Source organism: Pinus tabuliformis, chromosome 5_2, assembly GCF_031772625.1.
Source record: "Pinus tabuliformis cultivar Carrire ecotype Pingquan chromosome 5_2, CPIR1, whole genome shotgun sequence".
In the NCBI taxonomy this organism is placed as follows: Eukaryota; Viridiplantae; Streptophyta; class Pinopsida; order Pinales; family Pinaceae; genus Pinus; species Pinus tabuliformis.
Genome location: NC_142306.1, coordinates 334,951,705 through 334,959,302, shown reverse-complemented (window position 1 = coordinate 334,959,302; position 7,598 = coordinate 334,951,705).

The following is a 7,598-nucleotide window of genomic DNA, read 5'->3' as shown; positions in this document are numbered from 1 at the left end:
AGCAGTTTCTTTTGGCCTTTTTCAAACTCTATAACTGAAAAAGTCCAACCGAGCATTTGTCACTTCGGGCTCGTTAATACATCGAAGGAGACTAGAGTCATCTTTAGCTTTTTCTCGACTCTTAAAACATGAAAAAGCAAAGTTATGTCTAAAAGCGTCTAATAAAATTCATTCAAATCGGAAACACAAATTTTCCCCTTTATATTTTAGTTGATCGAGTAATCCGCAATCGTGGAAGAAAGTCAATTGAATATCCGTCGTTCGCGGAGGCTTGCGAGTCAACCGTCTTTGTCTCCGGAGTCGAAAACAGTCTGGGCAAAGCGAGCTCGTCGAACCAGTTCAAAATATCCTTTAAAAGTTAGAACAAGTGTTCCAACAACATCTGAGATTCTGGTTACTCCAAACATTTCCGGAAACCCTGCCTCTATAAAAGAAGTTCAACCGCCACAGAAGGACAGTAATACTGATCCTAGTCTGGGGGAAAATACTTGTATAACTGAACCAGTTCCATCTGTAACCGGTCCAGAGAGTTTTGTTCCTCAAACATCTGTCGCTGTCGATACAACCCCTTCTTCGGCACCGGAAATCTTTTACGGGCCTGACGGTCTTCCTCTTCCACCTGGTCTGATTGCGATAGAGGAAATTATAGAGGAACCGCAAGTATCCACTCCAACTCATTTTGGAGTAGGGGTCACTCTATTTCCTGCTACAACAGAAGTTTGTCCATCACCAGTGGAAGTTCCTATAGAATCACTAGGCAATCAATTGGATAGACTCAAAATGTCTGAACAACCGTCGACATCTAGGACTATGTCGAATGACACGCCGACGACAGAATTACCTGCTGCAAATCCAACAATGTTCGCCGGCATACCATCTGTCCCAACTAGCTCTCAATCGCTAGAAGGAGTCCACCAAGGGACTATCTCGGCAGTATGGTCTGTTCCTGTTTGTTCCGGAGTAATGTCTGGTAACTCTTATGGTGAGACTCATCAAATTGACCCTTTTGGGAATCAATTTAGGCCATCCAGTCCTCCAGGACAATCAATTGCCTTGAGTTCTGGATTATCACCGTATGGGGGGCAGTATGCCCTTTCATTAACCCCTCCGGGAGGGTACCCATACGGGAGTTCTCAACCTTATTCAAGTTATGGTGGAATTGCAACGAGTAGTTGGGTACCTAAGCAATCCCAACCACCAAGAGTTGTATATTCTATGCAACAGTGTGTACCTGTGACGAACATCCCAACTACACCGGCTATTGTAACCGTGTCGCAGGTTCAAACGATGCCTATTGTATGTCAACCTCAGATTTCTCAGGTTCTCATGCAACAGCCCCTTGACCCTGCGACCCAACCGCAATCGCCTACTGGTGGGGCGACACAAGTACAATCGGGTACAATTACCCCACATCTTGGTCCAATGGTTAGTGTAGCACAACAACCCATGGTATCGCAACCGTGGATAGTGCAAAACCAACAGCCACAATTCCAACAAGTGTACCAAGGTTCTGAACAGCAAATCTTTGTGAATACTGGACAACCATATATCCAAAATGGTCAAAATCAACCACTTTATAGTGGTCAAGTCCATCAACCGTATCAATCATACCAACATCAACTCCATTATGCTGGTATGCAAAGACCAACTGTTCAGGCAATTCCATCGTACCCTGGTTACGCTTCCCCTAACTTGAATCAACAGTTACCATTCGTGGCGACTTTAGAGTTGCCTGATTTACATCGATTAACCAATGATCCAATTGCTTACGCCCCATGGTGGCCAGTGATCCCGCACAAACTTCCATCCGACATTCCTAAATTCAATGGAAATCCAGGTGAAGACCCATCGAATCATGTGATGACATTTCATCTATGGTGTTCGTCGAACACTTTAAATGATGATTTGATAAGGCTTCGCCTCTTTCAGAGGACATTGACAGGTCCAGCGGCGAAATGGTATATAGAATTGCCAAGAGCTTCGTTCGACAATTTTAGCTCCCTTGCCACGACATTCTTAACCCACTTTCAATTACCAATAAGGTATGAAACGGGAACAGAGATATTGACCAACTTCAAGCAGACAACCGCAACTCATATATCAGATCATATACATGAGTGGCGACGTCGACGAAGAATGGTTAAAACATACGTTCCTGATCAGCTTTTAGCTGAGTGGTTTATAAAGTCGTTACTTCCGGCCATAACAGAAGATGTGGCGAAGGGGGGAGTCGTAACAGAAGAGCAGGTTATTGCTCGTGCGCAATATTTGGACTTAGTATATACTCAGTCCGGCACGCTCTATGACAAAATACCAGACGCCCCTAGACCAGAGTTTTCAATCCCTCCTCCTCCTAAATCAAATAGTGACTCTCATGCCGGCGATGGCGTGATTGGCACGGCAAACACGAATCCAAAAAGGGCCAATCAAAAGAAGGCCCGTAAGGATTCGAATCAAAATGCGCATGAGGAAATTCTTGCTTCGGAAGTAAATGCTGTATCGACAGATAAAGGCAAAGAAACCAATCAACCAGGAAGCAAGAAGAGACAAAACAAAGGGAAGAAGAAGAAACAGGATGAGTCATCTCCTGGAAAAAATTCTTCGAACCCTCCTGGGAAAGGGAAACAAAATTATCCATGTCTAATATGTGATGATAAGGATCATAACACAAAGAATTGCCCATTCAAAACTGAGTTAAAGAGGTTCTTTAAAAGTTCCCAAACCTCAGCTGTGTTAACTGATCCATTTCCCAACCCAGGTCAAAATATGGTTGATAGTGGAAATGCTTCCCCGTCACAAGTGCTAATGTTATCGATCTCTAAGCAAAATGATGCTTTGATTTCGACAAGGAGCAAAGATTACGGGAATCCACCGGAGTCGGACGACAAAGGTAAAGATCAACCTAGTAGTTCGACAACAACTTCGGCAGGAGTTGTACCCCCCATCACGCATGAATTAACAATAAAACCGCCTAAGGGAGTAGTACACAAGTCGACATTTAATCCTCGCGCCAGGGCGGCGCAGCATTATAACATAGTGGAAGATTTGGCCCAATCGCCATCCGCTATGTCGACTCTTGAGGTACTACAAAATTGCCCATCCCAAAAGCAGGCGTTGTTATCAGCAATTGGTGGAGTGGATCCTAAGGATTCCAATCTTGTATCCTTTGATCACAAAGGATATGATCCTCAGTTACCAGCGCAACTAGCTTTCCTTATTCAAGTGAAAGCACTCAACAAAACTGTTCACAGAACAATTATTGATGAGGGGGCATCGACATGTATCATGTCGATGAGTTGCTGGAAAACTCTCGGATCTCCAACCTTGTCGCGATCGTCGACAACATTAAAAGCATTCGACGGTAGAACATACACCCCGTACGGTATCCTAAATAACTTGAAGGTTGAACTAGGAGGAAAAACAGTAGAAATTGATGTGGAAGTCATTGATGGCAATCTTGACTATAACATCCTACTGGGAAGACCATGGATATATGCCATGGCAGCTGTAGTGTCGACATATTTTAGGAAGATCGCATTCCCGTTTGAAGGAGGGATTACGATCGTCAACCAACAAAAATTCCTCCCAAATGGTTCACAAGTTACAGGAAGCATTCCCATGATCCATGGGAGCGACCATTCAATTCAAGATATCGGAGTAGGCCTATTGAAAGACCCCACCATGATGGGAGCTTTCGCGTTGCCACCTCCTATACATCTAGGAAATATCCCGTTTGTAGCAACATGCAACATGATATCTTCTTTGAAGGTCGCAGAAGACAGCCTCATCATGGATCATCCAATGGTTTTGCCCCCAAGCCCGATTGAAGTATTGTAGCAATCAATGTTTCAGGCTTGGGAGGCGAACCCAAATCAACGCTCGTCGAGCGTTTGGGTAGATAGGTCTAGAGAATATGGTACCTCATTAGATCCTTGGTCGAAAGTACATGGGACTGACGAAGGAATCTTACAATCAATGTTGATTGAGGGGGCACCATGGAATGATCACCACCATCGTTCCCTTCTTCCGGAATGTGAAGAAGATACTCGACACGACCTATACCACCCTTCAGTTTTTGAATTCCTAACAAATACTGTAAATACAGTGGATTCCGAGCGAAACCTATCCAATATTGAAGAGACTATAGCCATAAATATCTCGACAAAACCTGATGTTGTAGAGAATATTCATGTCGGCAAAAGTTGTTCCCCTTCAGAACTGGAAATATATGGTGCTCTCTTTCGCGAGTTTAGAGATGTCTTTGCGTGGTCATATGACGAAATGCCAGGCATTGACTCGAGTATCGTTGAACATGAAATTAAAATGTATCCTGATGTCAAACCAGTAAGACAACGGCTTCGACAGGTACATCCTAAGAAAGCCGCTGCCATTAAGGCAGAGGTTGAGAAACTTCTCCATGCTGGATTCATCTACCCGGTTCCTCTAACCGATTGGGTGTCGAATATTGTACCTGTTATGAAAAAACAAGGAACAATACGAGTGTGCGTCGATTATAGAGATGTAAATCAAGCTTGTCCAAAGGACAACTACCCTACACCCTTCATCGACCAGATAATTGATGAATGCGCCGGATGTGAAATCTTTTCCTTTATGGACGGATTCTCCGGGTATAATCAAATAAATATCCGCCCACAGGACCAGTCAAAGACTGCATTTATTTGTCCGTGGGGCACATTCGCTTATCGGAAATTACCCTTTGGTTTAAAGAACGCAGGAGCGACGTTTCAGAGGGCAATGAATTATGCCTTCCATGACATCAAGAACATCGTTCAACCATATCTCGACGACCTTCCGGCTCATTCGCGAAAGCGGACTGATCATCCGCAGCATTTGAGAGCAATATTCCTACGTTGCCGACACTACAAGATAAGACTCAATCCACACAAATGTGTGTTTTACGTCGGTTCTGGTCGTTTACTTGGCTTTGTAGTCTCTAAGGATGGGATTCGTCTCGACCCATGCAAGGTTCAGGCAATCATTAATTTGCCTCCACCTTCAAATTTGCTTCAGATTCAGAAACTCCAAGGGAAAGCAAACTTTCTGAGGAGGTTCATTCCAAATTACGCAGAACTTGCTAAAGGTTATACACGTCTTTTGAAAAAAGATGTACCCTTCGACTGGGACCAGGTTGCGCAAGCTTCCTTTGACACTTTGAAAGAGTCTCTAGTAAAAGCATCATTAATGTACGCCCCAGATTATCTTAGGGATTTTAACATGTATCTAGCTGCAGCGGATACAACCATTGCGATGGTTTTAGTTCAAGAAATCGATGGAGTTGAACATCCTGTATATTATTTAAGTAAAAACTTAAATGATACAGAAAGTAAATATTCTTACGTTGAAAAGCTAGCGCTTGCTGTTGTTCAAGCGGTACAGAGATTTCGACATTATATCCTCTTTAGGAAAACTACCATTCTGTCAGATTGCAACCCCATGACTTATATACTGTCGCGACAGTTACTGGGGGGCAAGTATTCCAAATGGATAGCGATCCTTTAAGAGTTTGATCTGGAATTTGTGAAATCCAAGTCAAAGAAAGCTCTGGTATTCGTAGAATTATTATGCGATCTCCCATCGTCGTCAAACGATGAAACTTCCAAGGAATCAATCGTGGACGAGACTTTATTTTTGATATCTGTGAGCGATGAATGGTATGGAGATATAATTATCTATCTCCAAACCCAAAAGTTTCGGCCAGACACCTCACACTCCGAACAGAAACGTATACGATACCAGGCAAAAGACTACATGATCGTCGGTGATACCCTTTACCGTCGTGGTATCGATACAGTTCTGAGGAGGTGTCTCACCCATGAAGAAGCCGAAAAAGCCCTGAATGAGTGTCATTCAGGCGCGTGTGGAGGGCATCAATCCGGTTTCGCTACAGCCCAAAGGATATTAAGAGCAGGATATTTTTGGCCAACCATGTTTAAAGATTGCATAATCGCAGTCCGAAGTTGTCATTCCTGCCAAATCTTTGATAGAAAAACCAGAAGACCACCCGCACCACTGCAACCAATAGTTGCAGTTGGGCCTTTCGCCAAATGGGGCATCGATTTCATGCAATGTAACCCCACCTTGACCGGGGGGCATGGGTATATTATAGTTGCAGTTGACTATTTTACCAAATGGGCCGAGGCGATGCCTACATTGGACAATACTGGTGAAACAGCTGCCCTATTCTTTTTCAATCATGTAGTCGCCAGGTTCGGCGTACCCCAGGCTATAGTTACAGATCATGGATCACATTTCCGCAATCACATGATGGTCGAATTAGCTGCCAAACTAGGGCTATCTCACGACAGCTCTACTCCATATTATCCACAAGCCAACGGACAAGTTGAAGCAATCAACAAGGTCCTGAAGCGTATGTTGCAAAGGATGATCGGAGTTCATAAAAGAAGATGGCACCTAATCCTGTATGCAGCCTTGTGGGCCTACCAACTTCGGTAAGAAATGCAACCGGATTCACACCTTTCCAATTGGTGTACGGTCTAGAAGTAGTCTTACCGATCCAGTGTGAAATTTCGTCGCTTAAACTCGCAATTGATCTCCTCCTCGGAACTTCAGAAGAAGAGGCTTGTTTCTTGGAATTAATCCACTTGGATGAAACCCGTCGTGATGCCGCTTTGGCTAACGAAGCCCATAAGAAACGAGTCAAGGCTCAGTTCGACAAAAATGTCAAACCCCATGTCTTCTCAGAAGGTGATTTGGTCTTGCTTTATGACCAAGAATCCGATAAATTAGGAGCAGGAAAATTCAATTCCTTATGGATGGGCCCCTGTATTGTTAAAAGAGTGTTAGCAAAAGGAGCCTACGAGTTAATAGATTACGACGGAATTCCACTGGCGCAGCCCCGGAACGGGCTGTACCTCAAACGTTACTATGCTTAAATAGTAACCTGCATGCTTTTGTTGTATTTTGTTTTCGCCAAAGTTCTTGTTCTGGTTGAGTGATTCCCCTTTTTTCGTTGCAGATGTCAAACCTTATGGAGACATGTGTTGGATATGCCGACGGAGCGAGTCATAGTTCGCGGAACCTATCCTCCGCAGCATGGGCCATTTTTGATCCAAGTGGCGAGTTAGTAAGTTTCAGAGGTGTATGTATTGGGCAATCAACGAATAACATCGCTGAGTATAGCGCGTTGATAGAACTACTCTTTGATGCCATCACACGAGGCATACGCCGACTAATTGTCAGGCTAGACTCACAGCTCGTGATACTACAACTCAATGGCATATATTCTGTTCGTAATCCAGCTATTTATCGCATGTTCCTAAGAGTAAAGATCTTGGAAAGACGATTTGATTCAATTCAATATCAACATATTTCAAGAAATTTAAACACATTAACTGACTCATTAGCAAACTATGTGTTAGATAGACATTTGCAACATTTATAAAAGGGACACATCATAAGAAGTGTACATATGAATCATCCAAATCAACCAGAATGAAAATCGAAAATCAAAATATATATAAGCTGTTCATAAAGTTCATACATAATGTTCTGTAACCGAGACAAAATTGGTCATGTGACCTAAAAACTCAAAAGTGCTAGGGGGCACCCTAGCCTAG